Consider the following 24,554-nt stretch of genomic DNA (forward strand, 5'->3'; position numbering starts at 1 on the left):
AATGGACCATTGCTAAAAGCACATTTCTAGTTGATCTTATCATTTAATTTCCAGAGCTACAGCAACTGGCCTCAAAAACTCGTGTGTCAAAGCAGTGCCTTTGAAAAAGCAAAAGTTATAGCAGGTTATTGAGGGTGGGTGGAGAAACCCAACTGCGACACCAGAGGTAGTTTGTGCTCATAGATCCCTGCACTAGGTGAAGCCAATGAGAGGCAGAGCCAGCTAAGTCTTGCTTTCTCCCCATGCTTACTCCATGCTGAGTTCTACAAGGAGCAACGCAGAACCTGATGAGATGATGCCACAGAAACTAACTACAGCTGGCCTTGTGTAAGTTGCTGCACAACCGAAGTGAAGCCCTCTGAACCCATTAGTGCTGCCCCAAAGCATTCTGCCATGAAGTACCACTGCTGCTGAAAAAGACTGTGAAAACCCAAAAAACCCAGCCAAATTCTGCATTAAGGGCCTTTCCTTGGCAAATGCACTTACTTACCAGGTTCCTTGCTCTGTTTAGGACAGAGTTGGGAGTCGGGAGATGTGTGGCCTTCTAGAGTTGTTGCACTCCAATTCCCATCAGTCCCGGCTAGCCTGGCCAATGGTTATGGATGATGGAAGTTGTAGTCCAGCAAAATCTGGGAAGGCCACAGATTCCCTACCCATGAGCCATGTGTTCATCTCTTCCGCCTTCATATGGGAACACATGAATGTATCTTAATGCTGCAATCCAGAGAGGTGAGGGAGTCAGGTGTCAGTAGACACCTGTTCCAATACCTTGTGGGGCTCGTGGTGACAGGACAGACGTGAGGATGGAGCAGTAGTCTTACACTCCTTTCCAGGTTTTCTCCTTTCTTGTACCATCTCCCTTCCTTTTGAAACAATAGGAGGAGATAACACCAGCTCCAGGGCTGAGGCAGTTTGTACCACTGTCCAGGGATATGTTGCGGGGGGGGGATGCGGGGGGGACTGTGCCTCTGTAACTGACCACATAAGAACTGTCCTGATGGATCAGACCAAAGGCCTACCTAGTCCTCCCCTGTGCCTTCTCCACTGTTGATGAGGAACCAGCTGCAGATCTTTCTACAGCCTCACAAAAGAGGACTGGCGTGTTGGACTTCTCTCATTCGCTCCACCCTTGGAGAATGTGATCAATGGTTACTAGTCATGATGGCTATTTTCTTCCTTGACTGCTGGGGCATTGTACCTCTGAATACCAGAAGCTGAGAATTGCAAGCGAGGAGAGTGTTGTTGCAGTCAGGTCCTGCTTTTAGGGCTTCCCAGGGACTAATAATTATAATTATAATTATAATTATAATTATAATTATAATTATAATTATAATTATAATTATAATTATTATTATTATTATTATTATTATTATTATTTATTTATACCCCGCCCATCTGGCTGGGTTTCTCCAGCCACTCTGGGCGGCTTCCAACAAAATATTAAAATACAGTGGTCTGTTAAACATTAAAAGCTTCCCTAGTCAGGGCTGCCTTCAGATGTCTTCTAAAACTCTGGTAGTTGTTCTTCTCTTTGACATCTGGTGGGAGGGCGTTCCACAGGGCAGGTGCCACTACCAAGAAGACCCTCTGCCTGGTTCCCTGTAACTTGGCTTCTCGCAGGGAGGGAACCGCCAGAAGGCCCTCAGAGCTGGACCTCAGTGTCCGGTCAGAACGATGGGGGTGGAGACACTCCTTCAGGTATACTGGACTGAGGCCATTTAGGGCTTTAAAGGTCAGCACCAACACTTTGAATTGTGCTCGGAAACGTACTGGTAGCCAACGTAGATCTTTCTTTTCTTTTCTTTTCTTTTCTTTTTTATTAAAATTTTTATTACATTTTCAGTTTACAGAAAAGAAAAAGAAGGACAAACCAGAAAAAGAAAGAAAGAAAAACAATCCAACTTTCAAAATACATTTTTAGGTTACTAACTGGACTTCCCCACATCTCCCTCACCCTGCGTTCTTTACAATAATATCAGCAAATTATTACCTTGTTTCGTATCTTATTTATATCTTTCAGAGTGTTTTACTTCTAAATTTAAAGTACCTTTTGTCAAATATTTATACCTTAAGATAATACATAAAATAACTTTAAATTTCAACTTTTTCTTACTTATAACTTAACTTTCTATTTTCCTAATCTAATTGCAGGAGCTAAAATTTCCAAGTCATGCAGATTCTTAACATTCATACAACTTATAATGTTTTTGTAAATAGTCCTTAAATTTCTTCCAGTCCTCTTCCATTGTCTCTTCTCCCAGATCTCGGATTCTGCCAGTCATTTCAGCCAGTTCCATATAGTCCATCAACTGCGTCTGCCACTCTTCCAGCGTGGGAAGGTCTTGTATCTTCCAATATTTTGCAATGAGTATTCTTGCTGCTGTAGTTGCATACATAAAAAAGTTCTATCCTTCTTTAACACCTTTTGGTCCACAATGCCCAGGAGGAAGGCCTCTGGTTTCTTAGGGAAGGTGTATCTAAACACCTTTTTTAACTCATTATAGATCATTTCCCAGAAGGCCTTCACTTTTGGACAAGTCCACCAAAGATGAAAGAATGTCCCTTCAGCCTCCTTACATTTCCAACATTTATTATCAGACCGATGATATATTTTTGCAAGTTTGACTGGGGTCATGTACCACCTATATATCATTTTCATAATATTTTCCTTCAGGGCATTACATGCCGTGAATTTCATTCCAGTGGTCCATAACCTTTCCCAGTCTTCTAACATAATGTTGTACCCAATATCCTGAGCCCATTTTATCATGGCTGATTTGACTATCTCATCCTGGGTGTTCCATTTAAGCAGCAAGTTATACATTCTCGAAAGCGCCTTGGTCTTAGGTTCTAACAGTTCTGTCTCTAATTTCGATTTTTCCACCTGGAATCCTATTTTTTTGTCTGACTTAAAAACCTCTTGAATTTGAGCATAATGAAACCAGTCTTGCACCCTATTCTTTAATTTTTCAAAGCTCTGCAGCCTCCAATTATCTCCAATTTTTTCTATTATTTCCCAGTATTTCGGCCATCCGGCCTCCATATTGGGGTTTTTTCGAACCTTGGCCTCCGCTGGTGATAACCACCTCAGGGTCTTACCTCCCAATAAGTCTTTGTATTTTGTCCAGACCATAAATATAGCTTTCCTGACAATATGGTTTTTAAACATTTTATGAACCTTTACCTTATCGTACCACAAATATGCATGCCATCCAAAAACATTATTATACCCTTCCAGATCTAGGACGTCAGTGTTCTCAAGGAGTAACCAATCTTTCATCCAGCAGAAAGCCGCAGCTTCATAATATAACCTTAAATCTGGCAGGGCAAACCCCCCTCTCTCTTTTGCATCCGTTAATATTTTAAATTTTATTCGGGGCTTTTTGCCCTGCCAGACAAACCTAGAAATATCTTTCTGCCACTTCCCAAAACACTCCACTCTGTCCACGATCTGTAGGGTCTGAAACAAAAATAACATCTTCGGCAATACATTCATCTTTATAGCTGCAATTCGACCCAACAAGGAAAGTTTCAATCTTGACCAGATCTCTAAATCTTTCTTAATTTCTGACCAGCATTTTTCATAATTATCTTTAAATAGATTCAAATTTTTGGCAGACAAGTTTACCCCTAGGTATTTTACCTTTTTAACAACATTTAACTCTGTCTCTTTCTGAAACCCATCTATTTCCAAAGGTGTCAGATTTTTCTCCAAAACCTTGGTTTTTTGCTTGTTCAGTTTGAACCCCGCTACCCGACCAAATTCATAAATTAATTCTAACACTCTCTTCGTACTAGATTCTGGCTCCTGTAGTGTTAAAACCAAATCATCTGCAAAAGCTTTCAATTTAAATTGTTTCACTCCGACCTGTATTCCTTGTACCAACCGGTCTTCCCTAATCATGTTCAAAAGCACCTCCAGAACAGAAATAAATAACAGAGGGGATAGGGGGCAACCTTGTCGTGTTCCTTTTTCAATTTTAAATTCTTCTGTCACCACATTGTTTACTATCAGTTTAGCTTTCTGCTCTGAATAAATTGCCTCTATTCCATTTTCAAACCCCCGTCCCACTCCCATCCCTTCCAAATTTTTCTTCATAAACCTCCAAGAAATGTTATCAAAGGCCTTCTCCGCATCAACAAAAATTAACACTGATTTTGTATTAATGTTGGTTTGCAAAAGATCCAAAATATCAATAATATTCCTAGTATTATCAGACAAATGTCTTCCTGGGAGAAAGCCTGCCTGGTCCTTGTGAATTACTTCATTTAATACTTTTTTAAATCTACTTGCCAAAATATCTGCAAAAATTTTGTAATCCACATTTAGGAGTGAGATGGGACGGTAGTTCTTAAGTTGAGTCTTTTCAGTTTCCACTTTAGGGATCAATGTGATGAAGGCTTCTTTCCACGATTCCGGTGCCTTCTTCCCCTCCAAAATCTGATTGCATACCTCCATTAATGGTTGTATCAAATAATCTTTCAATATCTTATAATACTTGGAGGTAAGCCCATCCGGACCTGGAGATTTGCCTAGTTGCATATTCTGGATGGCACCCTCTATTTCTTGTGTTATTTTATGATTCAGGATTGTTCTCTTTTCCTGGGCAAGTTTTGGTAAACCATTTGTTTTCAAAAATTGGTCTGTCTCCTTCTCCTCTTGTGGCCCTTGAGTATAGAGCTTTTTGAAATATCTCTGGAAACACTTCCTAATTTCTTCGGGTTTCTGGATATCTTTCCCTTCAATCTCTAGATTGGTGACTGTATTCAATTTTTGTCTCTTTTTCAATTGCCATGCTAATAGTTTCCCACACTTGTTAGCTGATTCAAATGATCTTTGTTTCATTTGTTTAATTTTCCACTCAACTTCTTGATTTATCAATTTCGCGTACTGTGCTTGGTAAAATTTAATTTCTCTCAAGATCTCCTTCGATTTTGGCTTAGACCTCAACTTTTTCTCTCCATCTCTTATCTTCTCTAAAATCTTATCTTTTTTCCCATTCCAGATTCTTTTCTTTATCGTGTTCTGTTGTATCAGAAACCCTCTCATAACTGCTTTGCTTGCATCCCAGATTGTTCTCCTTTCCACCGTAGTATTCAAATTTATTTCAAAATAATCTTTCAAGGTTTTTTGGGCCTTCTTCACAATCTCCTGATCTCTTAATAGGGTGTTATTCATTTTCCATCTAAAGGAGCCGATTGGAGAAAGTCTTAATTCCATTTTCATAGCGTTATGGTCGGAGCAAGTTTTTGGGCAGATTTCCACTTTTCTAATCATAGGTGCCAGCCTTCTAGTTGTCCATATTTGGTCTATTCTTGTCCATGACAGATGAGCCTCAGAAAAGAAAGTTCCTTCTCTACCTAAGGGATTCTTAGTCCTCCAAATATTGATTAAGTCCATATTGTCAGTTAGTTCAAAAAAAGTTTTGGGTAGTCTGCCATCTTTTGTTAGACTTAGGTCTTGTGACTTATCCATATTTGTAGAGACCACTCCGTTCATATCTCCCATCATAATGATGTTGGTGTAGTCCAAATAGTCCAGGATTGTCTCATGCAGTTTCCTATAAAATTCTGATTTCCCCTCGTTCGGTGCATAAATTCCTAATAGCAAAAATTTTTCTCCTTGGGCCTGTATTTCAATAGCCAAAACTCTTCCTTGCTCATCTTTGAATAAAAATTTTGGTGACAGGCTCTCCTTTGCATAAATCACCACTCCTCTTTTCTTTACTTTATCCGATGAGATGAATTCTTGGCCTAATCTTTTATTAATCAAAACTTTTCTATGGAGCCTGGTCACATGTGTTTCCTGCAAGCAGATGATGTCCAATTGTTCTTTTTTCAATATATGAAAAATTCTTCTTCTTTTCTCTGGGGAATTTCCACCATTTATATTCCAACTAAGAAGCTGCAGAGACATCCTGGGTCAATCTGTTGGTCCTGTGGTGACGTCCCTTTCTTTTGGTCCTCTGGTCCCGAGGGTGTAGGTGCCAGTATAGGTGTAAGCGGTGGCAGTGGCCAGGCTCCTGTTGTCCCTTTCTGTAGATCCTCTTCGTGGTCGTTCAAGAACTTTTGTTGGTCTTCTGCTGTTCTGATTTTAACTTTCTTTCCTTTGAAATTAAAAGATAGTCCTTGAGGAAACTCCCACCTATAAGGAATTGAGTTGCCTCTCAGTAATTTTGCAAGTTCTATATACGTCGCTCTAAGATCCAAAAGCTGTTTTGGTATGTCTCTGTAAATTTCAGCTCTGTTGCCGTGGATGTCAAATGATTTTCCAAAATGAAGGCCTAATATTTTATCTCTCTCTTGCTTAGATCTTAAAATGATCAAACAGTCTCTGGGTTTATCCCTCCTCGTCACTCTTCCCAATCTGAAAGCAGTCACAATTTTAAAATCCTTATCCTCTTCAATACCCCAGAACTTTGAAAATTCTAATGTCAGATAACCAATCAGATCTTCCTGTTCAAGTTCTGGAATAGCTCTAAGTCTAAGATTGCTTTCCCGATTTCTCAGTTCAGTCATCGACCAGTAGGCCTGCTGTTCACTAATCTGTTTATGCAACGGCTTCACCTCCACCTTTAATGCCTCAACTTTCAAGTTGGCTTCCTCTGCTTTTTGTTTGGCTTCCTCAGCCAGTTTGTGATTCTCTGCTGTTGCTTCTTGAAGATTCCCAATTGCTTGTGTGTGTTGAGCCACCTGGTCAGTCAATTTATTTATTGAGGATGTGGCTTGATCAATTTTAGTCGAATGTTTGTCCGCCTTTTTATTTAGAATTGCCAGTTGTTCTAGGATCTGATTTAAAACTTTTTCAGATCCTCCTGAAGCCATATCCCCTGTAGATGTCTGCTCAACAGCCCCTTTTTGTATTTCTAGAACAGCTGGGACAGATGATCTACGTGGTTGGGAAGTCAAAGTTGTTTGTACCAATTGTTTTGCCTTTATTTTAGCCAGCCTTGTTTTCCCTGCGTCACTCATTCCAATCCCTTCTGTGTATCAAGGTCAGACTGTATGTGTTCCCATGAGAGAGACAGTTCCAAAGTATAAACAACCAGGCAGCAGAGAATCAAAACAAAATATAGTTCCCAGAGAATTATAAATCCAAAGTCCTCTAGGGGGAGTAATAAAGTTCAACCGAAAGAAAGAGGTTTTTCCTTCTTTACAGTCCCAATAATCCAAAGAAGAAACAACTGAAGTTCTAAAAGGTCTTTTAGTTTCTTTTTAGCATTAAGCTTTTCCCAACTTAATACAAAGTCTCAGAGAGGGTGCAAGAAACAGTTTCCCTATTTCTTCTATGGTGTAACGTTTACATGCAACACTTTCAACCTTAAAAACAATATCAGCAGTTTGGCAGTTTGACAGTTCTTCTTTACCCTGGCAGCCCACGGATTTGGTTTCTTCAATTATTTATAAATCCCAAAGGAAGAAGGAAGATCCAGTCAGAAAATCAGCATAGATACTCCGAAATTGTCTCTTTTAATCCCTGCCAAAAATTCACTAGTCTGCACGATAATCCAATCTTTTTTATAGTTCTTTCAAAGCGCTTCCCGCTTGTCAAACTTTGCTTTGATCTCTTTAGCACGGTCGGGAAACGGACTTCCTGGTTACGTTTCCCGTTTTCTGCCAAATTAAATACTTTAGTCCCGATAATTTTTAAGTCCCCTTACTCACGGGTTGTAGTTGCAAATCTGATGTTCCAAGAAGAAAGGTCGGCGCTCATCAGCAGCAGCCGCGCGGCTTTGCTTCCCGCAGAAAGAGCAATGAACTCACAGCGCCGCTCCCCCTTTCACGTTCCGGAGCCCCTTACGGGGTTCCTTCTCCGTTTCTGGGGGGGCTTCTGGCGCCCGCCGAGTCCCACGGCCACGAGCTCACTCTGCCCGTGGTTTTTCTTGATGGGTCACCGCTATGCCGCAGCGAACGACCCTTTTCTGCGGAGCCCCTCTTCAGAGCACGAAGAGGACCGCCATTGCTGTTTCGCGCCGCCTCCGGAAGTCGCCAATGTAGATCTTTCAAGACCGGTGTTATGTTGTCTCGGCGGCCACTCCCAGTCACCAGTCTAGCTGCCGCATTCTGGACATCTGGTCTGTCACTTTGAGAATAGGACACTGAACTAGATGGTCCGTTGGTGTGATTCAGCAAGGAGCATTTTATGTGATCCAATATCCCCAATGTTTCCTGAGATGCCCTCCCACCAGACCATGGGGTTGCAGGATAAGACACTTTGAAGCTCTGTCATTTGCAATGGTGGGATTATCAACAGTGGGTGATGCCTGAGCATAGACTGGGTGAGACTTCTCTTGTTAAACAAATGGAGCTTCATTGGATGCATTTTCTAACGTCGGGTGGGGCAAATCTGTTCCTCGATGAACCCAGAGGGACCACTTGGCTCTCTCTGTGTGGGCAGCCGACTGACATTTTATCTCTCTCACACAAAAGCTGCACTACGTGGAGAGGTAAAAAGAAATCCGAGCAAACGGTCTAGAGGCTGATCAAAAAAGATGAAGCTCATCTCCATAAATCAAATGGAATAATAGAGTAGGAGATGTCCTATAGCCCAAAGATGCTGACAAGCTGGGTGAGATATTGGAGGAAACTGAAGAAGAAAATTATATTACTAATGATTTTCATTACCCACATTATTATCGACAGTAAGCCACCAAAGATCCTAAGCATCAAGTTAATAATCCACAGTGTTCATTAATTCATATCAAGGAAGCGGATACGCTGCCTGCTTTGGACAACGGTTTTCCCATTACGTGAAGGCAACTTGGCTCAACTTTATAAAATATAGCTGGTTGGGTGCAGAAGATCAGCATCGAGTGGCATCACTCATCGCCAGTAGTTAACTCAATGAACGTTGTCAGGATACATATAATGATTGATGGCCAAGGAATAAGGCTGGCCACTATCTCCCCGCCCTTGGACGCAATGATAGCTGCATATATTATTCCTCCTAGTTTTCAGCTTCTTAAGTTATATCCACTTGCAATTGTTGCTCTCATCAGAATAGGCAACTTGAGGCAGATGCTCTGCTTAAGCCAAGGGTGGGGCAGCTGTGGGGCACCGGATTTTGCTGTGTTATGAAGGTCACCAGCACAGCCAATGGTTGGGGGAGATGGGACTTGCAGTTCAGCAACACTGGGAGAGCCATTCAAATTCCTTAGCTGAAGTTCTTACAAATGGCACCTCATAAGACTTTTATTAAGAGACAGGTGCGTTCACACTCCAGAGTCAGAAGGGCATGCCTCTAGTACAGGAATGGGAGCTGTTTTCGGAACAAGAGGCACGGTCCCATTTGAGCAGACTTCCAGGGGCTGCATTCTATGTTGGGCAGCGTCAGAGGCAAAGCAAAAATGGACAGAGCGATAAATGTGAATGTTACCTTTGCACAGGAGGTTAGTTGAAGAAGAAGAAGAAGAAGAAGAAGAAGAAGAAGAAGAAGAAGAGAAGGAGGAGGAGGAGAAGTCTGGATTTGATATCCCGCTTTATCACTATCCTAAGGAGTCTCAAAGCGGCTAACAATCTCCTTTCCCTTCCTCCTCCACAACAAACACTCTGTGAGGTGAGTGGGGCTGAGAGACTTCAAAGAAGTGTGACTGGCCCAAGGTCACCCAGCAGCTGCATGTGGAGGAGCGGAGACGTGAACCCGGTTCACCAGATTACGAGAGTACCGCTCTTAACCACTACACCACACTGGCGCTCTCTCTCTCTCTCTCTCTCTCTCTCTCTCTCTCTCTCACACACACACACACACACAATCCCTAGCTCCCCAGCACCTACTTGCCTGAAATTGTGCAGATTTTTATCCACTCAGAAGGAGATGCTATGCCTACAAATTTCATCCAGCCCCATCAAAAAGTTTATTAGGCAAAAGCGCAATTGCATAAATCTGCGGCAACCAACATGGCACAACTCCTTATTGGGACTGCAACTGCTGTCACCCCTGACCATTGACCAGGCTGGCTATGGCTGATGGGAACTGAAGTTCGAGAACATCTGGGAGGTACCAGATTGGCGACCCCTGGCTTAAATGTACAGCTGTCTTTCACAGACCTGCAGGAAATGTTTGAAGACATTCTGCTTTGCTCAGGACACTGCAAACAGGTGGCTCTTGCTCTCCCCAAAATGAACATCATGAATCTTGGCCTGCGAAGAGTGCCTACCCTGGGGCTCTTACTGTCAGGAGTGCATGCAGGAGCCAGGCCCTGTGACCAGTAGGGCTTCGCAGGACTGGGGCTTTCCTGAGTTTGTTTTCAAGAGGCAAGGTGCAGCCACACAGGTGAGGCTGATTGGTAACACACAGCACCTGGTGGCAAGAGCTGGGATGGGATATAAGGTCAGCATTTCCCTTTGGCTCTTTGCCACAGCAACACACTTCCTGCCTTGCTGTGTTTGGCTTCCTGACTCCTTGCTTCCTGATCCTCGAGCCCTTGGCTTCTTGACTCCTTGCTTCCTGATCCTCAGGGCCTTGGCTTCCTGACTCCTTGCTTCCTGATCCTCGGACCCTTGGCTTCTTGATTCCCGGCTCTCTGACCCTTGGGTTCCGGACTCCTGGCTTCCAGACTCTTGTTCCTGCTCCCACCCCACCGTCTTGCCCCCGGTCCCGACGTCCTCCGCCAGGACTTCAACCGCCCATAAACCGGACCGTAACACTTACATATCAGCTCAGGATGTGGATGAAGTTTCTGATGGGTAGGATGGGCCTAGGATAAAGCATTTTGTGGGAGACGTTAACTGACTTCTGTCTTGAGGAGCGCACACAACTTACATGGCAGCTGGCTGGCTTTCTAGGAGGAGGCAGGATCTGTCTAAGGATCTATGTACTAAAATGACAAAGGTCCCCTCTGACCTTAAGCACATCTCTGAATCACTGGAGGCCGAAAGCTGCCATAACTCTCCATAACAGGGAGACACCTTCAGTCGCATAAATAACATTTCCTCAGACCCCCGAAGTGAAGTTGTAAAGGCTCAGATGCCTTAGTATGAATTATACACTACAACAGAACAACGACACCTTGCCGCAGATTTTCTATTTATCCTGGTAAGTGAGCGCAGTGGTATGTTTCATCAAACTATATTGATTTCTTTCCCCCAGGTCTTTTCTTTTTCTTCATCAATATAAATTTTCATATCACTAATTCATGTTTTGCTTCCAGTGTGCACAGATTAAAAGCGTCTAGAGTTCAAAATGCTTTTCGGTCCCAGGAGTTCCTCTTTTTGACAGAGCAGAACGTCAAAGGGAGAACTATCTTCAGAAGCTCCACACAAAGAATGTTTTATTCATGGCATATGAATGGCCCCCAAGGGGCCTTCGTTGTGAGGTAATCTTATATGTGGGTCTGCATGCAGTTCATAACCTTTTAGGGCTGTTTGCTCTGGGCGGGTGGGCAGAATTACATTTACAAGAGATGGAGTTCTGGAATTCCTTTCCACTCTATTCACAGCTTCTCAGCCTTTTCCAAAATGGCGGATGCTGAGAGAAAGAGGCAGGTACTTTGGCCTGAAAACTCAATGACATACACGGGGGGGGGGGGCTGGCCATTCCATCCCTTCTCCCACATAGGCCAGGCTTGATGGGGCAGATTGCACACCTGTCAATCACTTGATCTGTTCTATTTATATAAATGACCAAAATTTATATGCCACTTCCTAGAACAAAAGGCCTCTAAGCGGTTATAATGGTCTAAAATATTCATTTACATGGTTGTTTTTCATTGGTATTCTAATCTGTACAATTGTACAAATAATTCCATATTTGCGGACATTGAGTGATATTTGTAAAGAAAGCGATTAGAGGAATATATACAAAGTAGAAAGAAATTATGTTATACAATACAAATCTGTGTTTAAAAAGAATGTTTATATTACAGCATAATGAGAAGGATGGGAAGGATTGTGTCAATGAATACTTTTATTGTGTAAATAATGTGGTCTTGTCTTTTCTTTTCCTCTTTTGGGTTTTTTTTTTTTTACTTCGTATCTTTGTTATTTCTTTATTTTTTTTCTTTTCCTTTTTTGTTCCTCAAAAAAATTTCTATTATCTACATAATTTTCTTTTTCTTATGTAAAGAGATAGCATACAATGTTTGTATAGATATGTAAATTTTTAATCAATAATTAAAAAATAGAAAAAAACAACCATGTAATCAATGTTACATGTTTGTGTGTGTACATGTGACCTCAGCGAGATTAATTTGGAGCCCCTTCAACACCCCTGGGAGCTCATTGTCTTCCTAGAGATCTGATTGCACTTATACTACAGTAACTGTGGCTGCATTCACATCCTACCCTTAAAGCACATGACTTCCCCCAAAGAATCATGGGAGCCAGGTGCTGCTGAGAACTGTAGCTCTACGAGGGGTGAACTACAGTTCCCATTATGCTTTGGTGGGAATCCTGTACAGTGGTACCTCGGGTTAAGTACTTAATTCGCTCCGGAGGTCCATACTTAACCTGAAACTGTTCTTAACCTGAAGCACCACTTTAGCTAATGGGGCCTCCTGCTGCTGCTGGAGCACGATTTCTGTTCTCATCCTGAAGCAAAGTTCTTAACCCGAGGTTATATTTCTGGGTTAGCGGAGTCTGTAACCTGAATCGTATGTACCGTATTTTTTGCACCACAACACTCACTTTTTTCCTCCTAGAAAGTAAGGGGAAATGTCTGTGCATGTTATGGAGTGAATGCCTACAGGTGGGGGGGGGGATCTGCTGCAGTCGTGAGCAGAGGATCCATGGTTCCCCTTCCTTCCCTCCTCTGTGGCTCGCTTTGAAACAGCAAAGCGGGAGAAGAGCCGCTGAGTGGGGAGGAGAGAGGGACAGAGAGCCTGCTTGCTTTAAAGGAGCAAAGCAGAAGAGGAAAGGAGCGGCTTACACGAGTCCAGAGCTGTTTTTTTCAGCGAGCTGGGGAGGAGGGAGAGAACAGCTCGCTAAATAGCAGCAAAGTTTTTCGCAAACAGGCTCTCTGTCCCTCTCTCCTCCCCATTCAGCTGGCTAAATAGCAGCAAAGCTCTTCAGTGAGCCAGGGAGGAGGGAGAGCAGAGCCTGCTTGCTTCTCCTCTTATACCCCTCTTCTGCATTATTAACAGCATCCTTCTCCACCCACCCCACGCGTGTTCCTTGTCCCTTGAGTGCTTTTTCTTCCCTCCCCACTTAAAACGTGGTTACAAAGCACAGATCCACATGGATCCTCAAGATTTTTGCATTGGGCTACCCCAAACTCACTGTCAGATCATATGTCTGTGGCCACAGCATGAACCACAAAAATCATACATCCACTATTTCGTTTAGAATATTTTTTTTCTTGTTTTCCTCCTCTAAAAACGATGTGCGTGTTATGGTCAGGTGCGTGTTATAGAGTGAAAAATACGGGTAACCCGAGGTACCACTGTACTTTAAATGTATGGTTTGTACACAGTCAGAGACCACTCGAGTTGTATTCTCTTTCCTGAATGTTCCAAAACAGATTAGGCAAGGATTTTTGCCTTGTTAAGAAACCGTTCTCAAAGTACAAGTCTGTTTTCCCTTAAAAAAAAGAAAAAGGCATTATTTAAAACACTTAGCTGTAAACCTGTGCGTTGGTTCTAATGAACTTGTCTAAACATCTGGAGGAGATGTCAAAATTCAGCCTCAGACCCACTGAAGTATAAAATCCCACCTCTTGTTCCACAGATCTCCAACTAATGTCTGTTATATAACCTCGCATAGCACTCTAATACTACTGGAGTTTAATGCTTGCCAAGCAAACTCCAGAAAGTAATTGGCTCTGCATCACAACTGAGCATCAAAATCCTCCATCTTAATAAGGATTACTTGCAACTCTGCGCAGAGAAGATTTCCTCTGGTGATAAATCGTGAGCAGACCGGGATACCAATGAAATAGTGATGTAGGATCACAGGGCAGCAGATAGAAAAGTTAAAGTCGCAAGGTTTTCAACCTATCCCTTAAAACAGTTTGGTTTCTGAGATTGGATCAGGCATAGCGCGTGTATTTTGTTCCAAGCTTATTTCTGCATCTGGAAGGATTGGAAAATTGATTTTCAAAAGAACTGAAAACTGAGTTTTAGACTGTTCCAGGAGCCACATTCTCAGAATTGCACCATTCAAGATGGGTGCATGCTAAATACAAACAACCCTCACCATAGATGAATTTTCAGTCTCTATGGGCATTGAAACCAAATTGCTACAGTTTATTTTGGGGTTGTTGTTTTTTAAATTGAGGCTCTCTTTGTTTCAATTAAGTATGTGCATTCTCACTGAACATCCTTCTGTCAAGCTGAATTTACATTTTTATCTGATAAAAGTCCCTCAGTTTATCTATTTAAAGTATTAAATTATGCTGGAGCCACCTCCCCAACCTTAATGAGACCGTTGTGACTCCACAGTGTTACAAAACCAAGCCCTAAAAAGCAAGGCAGATGGGAAAAATCTTTGCTTCTTTTTTCATTGCTAAACCACAGATGCTTCAGGAGGACAATTGAGAATGAGCTACTAGAAATATCTTTCTCCTCTTTTGACCCTCATTGCAAAACGTGGGTCCGAGTACACAGGAGTCCAGCTCCGAAGCACACATCTGGGTGCCTCAATAAGAGTGTCCAGATGTGTTCCTGCAACACATACATTCTACTTTTAGGCCAGCTGGTTCGCTCCCCAACTGTACAACTGGAAGTGCCCAAAACAATATAACCAAATGTCAGGAAATTCACACTTCTCCAAATTTTGCAATAGTTTTCAAAACACCTCAAAATTTGGTTTTTAAAAAGGCATCTATCGGGGGAGAATGGAGATTAAAATTCAGAAACTGGTGAAAATAACACAGAAAATGCATTCTATTTGGGGAAATTGCTTGCAAAAAAAACAAACCACCATACACTTGTTTGGTAAAATCCATAGAAAAATAGGTATAAAAAATTTATTTATTTCATAACCACTTAATTGTAAAAACAAAAAACACTCAAAGAGAATAAAACAATTAAATGACCAATTAAAAAGAGTTAAATGTTATGGAATTCTACTCAATATTGATTCAGAGCAGAACTCGGACGTATAATTAGCAGAGTAAAAACTTAAAACACATTGCAGGATTCCCAAAAAATAAACCTGAGGCAATTATATTTCGTCCAGCAGAGCTTTACTGCTACTGAAGGCAAATGAGCATAATGGTCACAAATCCAATACATTCAGGATTGGCAATTTTATAGTCTGCATGACCTTGACAGAAGAGGTAAGATAACCGGTTTAAACCAGCTGTCCTCAGCTTCTCTGAAGGTATAACCCAAACATCAGGAACCTTCTGCTTGTTTCTTTCACACAGAGAAGCTTCCAGAACCCTCTTGAATTAATTAGAATCGGAAAGATCTCTACACATCAGATCAATACTTTCTGCAGTAAGAGATGCAAACTGACATTAAAAACTATTTAAAACGACAGAGGATGAGATGGTTGGACAGTGTTCTCGAAGTTACAAACATGAGTCTGACCAAACTGCGGGAGGCAGTGGAAGACAGGAGTGCCTGGCGTGCTCTGGTCCATGGTGTCACGAAGAGTCAGACACGACTAAACAACAAAACGTCCAAAAAATTAAAAGCAGCAAATAAGCTAAACAAATCAAAACACACATTCACATTCTACATATCTGGAAATTGTACATTAAAATGCTGGTGGGTGTTTCTTTTTCCTTACTTAAAAAATGATGAACTGGTGCAGAAATGGAGCAAACTGAACTGAAGAATGAGAAAACTCAGAGAAACCAACATTGGCAGTTTTCCCCCAGTCTCTACCTGTGGCTGATAGGGATGACTGCAGGCTGCCAAGCTGAGGGAGGTAGTGGCGCTCATGCTGAATCATGAATGTGGGCAGCTGCCATGAAGATGACTCCCAAGGCAGCCAGCCAGCAGCACATGCAAATAAAAAGGCAGCATAAAAGGCTGACACTCTAAATCTTTGAACTGGTAGAACTTTAAAGACAAAGCCTTCCTCGCACAACAAAGAGCACCACAAGTTCAGATGGGAACGCTTTGTATGCATCAAACCATCCCGAGTGGCACCTGGATGTAAAATTCAAGTCACTCTTCCAAAGTCTTTCGCGGGTTGACAACTGTTCGTTGAAGATGTACAGTATTTTGCTTGGGTGACCTATAACAGCTGTACAAGGGATGAGGAACCTGTAGCCTCCAACTCCCATCACCCCCAGACAGCATGGCCAATAGTCATAGCTGTCAAGTGTCCCTTATTTGGCAGGACAGTCCCTTATCCCAGGGCCATGTCCCGCTGCTGTCCCTTATTGATGATGTCCCTTAAATATGGCCCTTTCTATGTCTAGCTGTGCTTTGTCAACAACAAATTGTTGCTGTTTTTTTGTGTTGAATATATGCTATATGGTAATTTATGGACCTAATAGGTATCTAAAGCCATTTGCACGCAACAAAATATGTATTTTATCAAAGTAATTGTTGATGCCTTATTTTGGCTGCTGATCCCTTATTTTCGAGGCTGCTGGTCCCTTATTTTCAAATCTGTAAGTTGACAGCTATGCCAATAGTAATAGTCTAGCAATATCTCAAGGGTCAAAGGTTAGCCGCTCCTCTCCCATGCCAATCTTGATATTCCATTAGTGGTCTTCATGGCACTAGAGTCTTGGCTTCCTCCAAAAGACTCAAATTTGCATTTCCCCACTTACACCTCACCTGGATGTGCTGCCACTGAAAAATTTACCAGTTTTCCCCAAGGATCCCAGTCCAAATTATGTCAGAGAAGGCAACGTACAGTAGATGGCTCTGGGATGCAGAGTAACTGCTTCCAACTTCTCAAATGGAACCTATAGGCTGACTTTGGTGTCCTGGTTCACTGATAGACCAATGGCCAATTTCTGACGTTGTACCTGTCAGTTCCTGGGTATTTAGCAATGAATGCTGGCTTAGGCAGGCCTTGATCTGTTCTAATAAGGCTTTTCTCACATTCATATGCAAAAGTGTATATGCAAAAGCGCATGTGCAAACCTCATTGGTGGTTTTCAAGCAGAGGTTGGATGGCCATCTGTCTTGGATGGCTTCAGCTGAGGTGTCTGCATTTCAGGGAATTGGACTAGATGACCCATGGGGTCCGTTCCAACTCTACAATTCTATGATCACTGAGCAGATATTAGTTTGCCTTCCTTGTTAAGACATTCTGAGTATGCATTCTTGCCACAGGGATTCTAATAATAAAAAAGCAGAATCTGCAGGACTGCAGCCAGACCGTTACTTTGGTCAGATTCTGTGTCCTTATCAACCACAAGGTCATCCATATTCCCTTACTGCCTGAGAAGGAAAACAAGAGCCAGTGCTGGAAGAGAAAGAAAAAGAGTGCAACCATAGAAAAGTTATCCCAGCATGAAACCACAGCTTTTCATTAGGGCAGGGTTGGGGGAACCTCGGCCCAGTATACCTGAAGGAGCGTCTCCACCCCTATCATTCCGCCCAGACACTGAGGTCCAGTGCCGAGGGCCTTCTGGCGGTTCCCTCACTGCGAGAAGCCAAGTTACAGGGAACCAGGCAGAGGGCCTTCTCAGTAGTGGCCCCCACCCTGTGGAACACCCTCCCACCAGATGTCAAAGAGAAGAACAACTACCAGCCTTTTAGAAGAAATCTGAAGGCAGCCCAGTTTAGAGAAGCTTTTAATGTTGGACAGACTATTGTATTTTAATATTTTGTTGGAAGCCGCCCAGAGTTTCTGGGGAAACCCAGACAGATGGGCGGGGTATAAAAAATAAAATTATTATTATTATTATTATTATTATTATTATTATTATTATTGGCATCTGGATGTTGTTGGACTCCAACCTTCATCAGCCCCAGAGAACCTCATAATCTCTGGGGAGGGATGATGGCAACTGGTAGCAGCCAACATCTGGGAGACTACACTGTCTCCTTCCTTGAGTGAGGGTGACAGGTTTCTTTCCGCCTTTTGCCACCCTTTAGCAGAAGCATGAGAATCAAGAACAGTGGAGCTTCCATACAGGGAGTTGTTCTTGTTATTTGCAGAATGGAAGCTTTTAGCATTGACTTTGGGGGAAGTGTGTAGCAGAACGAATGTGTGACCAGTGTTCTCACCCCCCAGTGGAATATTGAATGTGGGAGGTGAAAAAATAGCTTAACAGCAGCAGGCGCAAGAGGAGTCCATTTGCTCAGCTCAGAGAGTCACAGGAGAAGTCCCCATCACTGCCTGTGGGTCCCTTAGGAAGGAACTGAGCTACCCCAGCAAATTACCTAGCCTCTTTCTTTCCCAGATCTCAGTTATAAATCTGCCGGTTGATTCAGCCCAGGCGATGTAGCATGTTACATTTAGGCACAAATGAGGGGGTGGGAAAAGAAGAGTAGGTGGGGAAGAGGACGAAATTTCATTATCTTGACATGATCTTCAAAGGACTGGGAGGCAGGGGGTTCAATTAAGTGCCAGCAGCCGCTCACGGGTGGTCTTCACTGGGCAAAACAAGCCATGTTTGTAATAAGGCCCCATGGTGCTCGACATGAATAACTCAGAGCTCATCTAAATATCTTTTAATGGCTTAAAAGAAGCTGCTCTGGGTGGGGATGTTTTTGTGTTCTTAGCCATTCAGAAATTCTTTCATCTCCCGAATCATTTTTAACAAAACTTCTCTCTTAAAAGAAAAAGGAAAGTTCCAACAATTAATTAGATTTGTGATGCTCTACTTCACTTATATGGCATTTTTAAAGTTTTCGCAGTAGAGGGAAAGATGGCCATCAGCATCTCGGAGAAATGTGAAAAGAGTGTGGTTTCCTGATTCATTCGCCAGAAAGTGATTTATCTGAGGTAAAACATCTGTTTGGGTTTGGGCTAAAGAAATATAGCGCCTGCTTTGTGGAAGTATTTGGCTGCTAACTAGGGGTGGGTGGGTGTGAATAAGAATGAAATTTATTTAATTAATTTATATACATCACCTTTCATCCGAGAATCCCAGAGTGGTTTCCAGTATAAAGTTAAAGGGACCCCTGACCATTAGGTCCAGTTGTGACCGACTCTGGGGTTGCGGCGCTCATCTTGCTTTATTGGCCCAGGGAGCCGGCATACAGCTTCCGGGTCATGTGGCCAGCATGGCTAAGCCGCTTCTGGCAAACCAGAGCAGCGCACGGAATCGCCGTTTACCTTCCCGCCAGAGCAGTACCTATTTATCTACTTGCACTTTGACGTGCTTTGGAACTGCTAGTTTGGCAGGAGCTGGGACCGAGCAACAGGAGCTCACCCCGTTGTGGGGATTCGAACCGCTGACCTTCTGATCGGCAAGTCCTAGGCTCTGTGGTTTAACTCACAGCACCACCCATGTCCCTTTTGGTTTCCAGTATAAAAACACAAAAATACATAACATAATAACAAACAAACCAATGCTCTCTCTTCAATGCATTGTTAGTTCAAAATTAGCCTTGCTAGCATGTGAAATGGCAAGCTCTATGGTTCCTTAATGTTTTAAGTGCATTCATTTATTTAATTATAGAATCATAGAAATGCAGAGTTACAAAGGGTCCCTATCTTCATTTAGCCCAACACCCAGCAATGCAGGAACTTGTTTGTGTATCTAATAAAATTTACACACTGCTTGATTGTAGCAAAAACCACAAAGCACTTTACAGAATTTATCCATCTTCCCATTGAGAGATTTAACTTCTTAAATTCTTGAGAGGGACCTAAATCCTGAAGATGTACCCTGGCAAGTAATATATAGATATGGTATATAGTGGTATATAGATATTTTATAAATAAATAAAGGTGTAGAAAGCATCACCAGTGAGGCGAGAGTAACCCCACTGATCCTATCTCAACCTTCATCCAGGATACCAAAGGTTTGTGAAGTCTGATGTTCATATATACAGGCGTGGAATATTTCTCTCAGAGCACATTAAATATGGCCACTATAAACTTTCCTTCTTATCACACAAGTTTCTGAAAATGACTGTTATCAATGTGGCTATCTGCTCCAGTTAGCAGGATGCAAAGAATAGTGCTACCAAGCCCAACGACTCAACATCCAAGGATCATGGAAAACAAACACTAAAACAAACCAAGGAAACACTCTTCTCTTTTTTTAAAAAAAAACAGTGGTACCTCAGGTTAAGTATTTAATTCGTTCCGGAGGTCCATTCTTAACCTGAAACTGTTCTTAACCTGAAGCACCACTTTAGCTAATGGGGCCTCATGCTGCCGCCGCGCCACCGGACCAAGATTTCTGTTCTTATCCTGAAGCAAAGTTCTTAACCTGAAGCACTATTTCTGGGTTAGCGGAGTCTGTAACCTGAAGCGTATGTAACCTGAAGCGTATGTAACCCGAGGTACCACTGTATCTCTTATGAAAAACCCAACCATATGATTTCTAGATCCGGAGTAGCAAGATGGCGCTTTGCTGATGTTGTGGCCTACAACTCTCATCATCCCTGCCCATTGTTCATGGTGATTGGGGCTGATGGGAGTTGTAGTCCAAAACTTCAGGAGCACACTCCCTGTCTGAGTCCCTGGAGTCAGCCAGTGTAGACAAAACTAAGCCAGATGGACCAATGTTCCTATGTGGCACCCGCAGCACTTGCTCAAAAGTCGAAATGCTCCCATGGGCCTCACAGGGTTGGTGACTTCCATTCTGCATTGGCACCAACACACCCTGCACCTCATAAGCCTTTAGAGAGGAAGAGGTGTCAGATGGCTGCCGCCACGATCTCAGCGCGACATTCAGTGACCTTTCGAACACAAACGGGAGTACAGTGGTACCTCGGGTTACATACGCTTCAGGTTACATACGCTTCAGATTACAGACTCCGCTAACCCAGAAATAGTGCTTCAGGTTAAGAACTTTGCTTCAGGATGAGAACAGAAATTGGGCTCTGGTGGCGCGGCAGCAGCGGGAGGCCCCATTCGCTAAAGTGGTGCTTCAGATTAAGAACAGACCTCCAGAACAAATTAAGTACTTAACCTGAGGTACCACTGCAGAAGTGTAGCTCTAAGTGGGTCTCAAGCAAGTTCTTGCTTCCAGGAAGCAGGTTGAGGCCCGGGGCTGCCTCCCTCAGCCATTTCATTAATGCTGCTTCGGGCAATAATTCCTTTTGCATCGATCCCTTTCATGGGCCGAGTAACCTGACTCTTCTTTTGCAATCTTATCAGACACACCAAGCAAAGCGAAAGGGCTACAGGCCTTCAGCAACGCTGTTCAGAACGTAGCCTTCGGAAATCGGCTGACGGTTTTCCTTTCCCTTGTCATTCTCGCCTCCCCATCATCCCCACCCTGGCCATTAATTAGGCCGATCTGGTGTTGCGCTTTTATCTTTTCCACCTTGTAATAAAATCACGGCTAGTGCTTAAAGTAACAAATTGACTAATGTGATGCTAATAGGTTTAGAAACATCCTGGGTGAGCATTAATAATAACTTACATCGGCGCTGGTTTCGTAACGCTGCCTCCGCTCCTTCGCCGAGGAAGCGCCTGAGTGGTGCTGAGTCCTTTCTGTCCTCTCGTTTGCGCATTACTGGCCCAGCTGTAAGAGTGGTGGCTGCCATGAGGGAGCCTTAGTTAGTGTGCTGACTCCATCTTCACCCCAAATTTGCTATTGCTGAGGAAGGGCCCCTCGTGGCTGAGGCAAAGCTTGCAGTGGTCGTGTAGGGAGATTGCAGAGGGCAGGGCTGTAAGGAGCAGCCAGGAGCCCCCCAAACCCCCCCCAAAGTGTCCCTATTCTCTAGGGATAGTCCCTGGAGGGTATGGTGGGATCAGTGCCAAATTGACGTATAAGCTAAACAAGCTATAGCTTAGGGCCCCACTCTCTCCCAAAAAAATCAAAGGGGGGAAAACTGGATGTGCATTTCCAAAATATAAGATAAAAAACAAATAAAATGAAACCTACATACAGCAGCAGTGGCAAATGGCTTTAGATACCTATTAGGTCCATAAATTACCATATAGCATATATTCAACACAAAAAAACAGTGACAATTTGTTGCTGGACATATAAAGGACCCCATTACCTTCAATAGCTTAGGGCCTCATCAAACCTAAATCCGGCCCTGGGTAGGATGTCCCTATTTTCATCTGAGAAATGTTGGAGGGCATGGAGGTTTGCAACTCCTCCCCTAAGCCAAGGAGCTAAGTAACTATACAACTTTTAGAAGACATCTGAAGGCAGCCCTGTGTAGGGATTTATTTATTTTTTAAATATTTAATGTTTTATTATGTTTTTAATATATGTTGGAAGCCACCCAGAGTGGCTGGGGCAACCCAGTCAGATCGGAGGGGTGTAAATAATAAAATTATAATAGCATTATTATTATTATTATTATTATTATTATTATTATTATGGCTGTCCCTATTTTCATTGGAGGTAATGGCCCTCATGACTGCAAGCAAGAGGAGGGAATCAGGCTAATAATAATAATAATAATAATAATAATAATAATAATAATAAATTTTATTTATACCCCGCCCTCCCCAGCCAGAGCCGGGCTCAGGGTGGCTAACACCAATAAAATCACAGTAAATCACAGTAAAAACATACTAGGGGGAAAAGAGGGGGGGACCAATTTAAAATACATGTTAAAATGCAATTTAAAATGCAGCCTCATTTCAAAATAGCCGATAAACGCCTGCTCCCCACTCAAGCAGTGCTTAGGGCAATGTGGGTAAGTAGGCCGCGTCCAAGGAAGCGTGTTGGTCTTCTGAGGACAGGGCAGGTTTAAAAGGAAATGGATAAAGAAAGTAAGATGCCAAGTAGATGGTACCTACTGCCCATCGCCCACTAAAGATGGTGAGACGTTACCCTAGGCACCTTCTAAGTCAAAGGTGGAGAACATCTCTTAAGTCGTAGTGCCTCTGGAAACCCTTCTGCGGGACATGTATCAGTGTTGGGTAGAGAATGCACATTTTTTCCTTTGTATAGTAGTCCTGTTTCCAGACATCCGCCACACATCCACCTCCCTCCTGACAAGCAAGAAGCCTTATTCAAGTTGACGGGCACATTATTGCAAGGCAGAAACACTTCCAAGAAGCGAGGCCTGTAAGGAGCGTGGTCTGGCGAAGACTTCTGAGGGCCACATGGGGAAGCCTGGAGGGCCGCAACTGGCCCTTAGCTATGCGGATCTAGGTAGCATGGCCACCTGTCCCATTTTACAGGGAATAGTCCTCTAGTTGAACATGTCCTGTATTTGAGGAGCTGTCCGGTACCAGTCTGGTTTTAAATATAAAGAACTGTTAAGAAGGGAGAGTGTGGGAGCTTTGAAGTTCCACATCAACAGTTAGCACCTGGGCAGCAGGCGAGGAGAAGGAAAATTGGTCACAGTCACCCACAGACCCCATGTGAGGAATAATAAATGTTGCTTTTTCAAAAAGAAAAGCCATAAGGTTGCAAACGGCTAGGTAATCACAGACTTAGTTATAGGGCGTATCTTTAGTACAGTCTGTGGTTAGGATACTCATAGGTAGGGCTGTTTTGCTGTTTATTGTATGCTTCCATTGTCTGCTTTGACTGATACGGAACTCATTTTCACCCACTGGTGGTTAGGCTGTATCGCTTGAGTCAATGTGCAAAAACATAAGAAAATGGACTGCAAAAGAAATGAAATGTTCTTTCATATAAAAGCCACAAGGACTGCAATTATTAGACAATTCTAAGGCATAATGTTGCCTCGCTCAAGGCCATAGTTACTAGACTCCTTCAGGCAAAATGTAGCTTTTCTTCTTCCGTGGACTACAAGGCCAGCCGTAGCACTAGATAATTTTAGAAAGTTTCGATTAGCAGGCGTCAGCAATCATAGAACTTGCTGGCACCTGCTGGTGGTCAAGATGAAGCACCGGGAAGTATAGAAATTAATCCACATTTATTTCCAGGTATTTTTGTTTGGTTTAGCAAATAATTGCATAGGGTAATTAGGCGGTCGGGAGAGGCTGTAAACCTTGTCGTGCCCCAGCCAATGGGGAGACAAGGGAGGGAAATTGCATTCGGTATCGAGAACAAAAGCTTATGATTTGTTAATTCTTAAGTGTGCCTACTTTCTGGACACCCACTCTTGCAAAAATGTATTTTATTCAATAAACTCTTTGCTGCTTCACTGATTATGTTCAGATTTTATTTTGAGGGTCTCAGACTCACTTCTAACACCCCACAACAGTGACATGTAATATATTTCTATTCACAGGATAGTAATTATTTCTAAGTTGGTGTCTGCGCATTGGAATTACAACATGCATATGCCCTCCTTTTTGGCGCTGCACCCTAGTACAGGGTGAGTAACAATCCTCTCAAAGATGTCTCTGTGAGGGTGACATGCTTTAGGCCTTGTATAAATGTGGATTTTTGATATTCCATAAGATGAACAGTATAAATGAACAGAAGTAGAAGGAAAGCACTTCTTATCCCTTGCAAGTAACTGCCAATTAAAAAAATACGGCTGAGCGCGTTTCAACATTTAGTCTTCTTCAGTGGCCCAATAATTATTATCTAAAACAAAATAATATTCCTTGGAAAAAAATGTGAAAAGGCATAGGGTTGTGTTTATTTCCGTCTTAAACAATAATTGTTGGGCCACTGAGGGAGACAAAAT

The 24,554-nt window shown here is 42.7% G+C and overlaps 1 long non-coding RNA gene across 1 annotated transcript in view; it reads right to left on the bottom strand.

Moving 5' to 3' along the window:
* LOC307209242 overlaps window positions 1–21,654 on the bottom strand; it is a 47,595-nt gene extending 25,941 nt beyond the window's left edge. Inside the window, exon 1 of the long non-coding RNA XR_013835467.1 lies at window positions 21,401–21,654. This is a non-coding gene — a long non-coding RNA (uncharacterized lncRNA). The remainder of the gene's footprint in view (window positions 1–21,400) is intronic.
* Between the last annotated feature and the right edge of the window lie 2,900 nt (window positions 21,655–24,554).

The sequence above is a fragment of the Podarcis cretensis genome, assembly GCF_951804945.1.
Source record: "Podarcis cretensis genome assembly, chromosome: 2".
Lineage (NCBI taxonomy): Eukaryota > Metazoa > Chordata > Lepidosauria > Squamata > Lacertidae > Podarcis > Podarcis cretensis.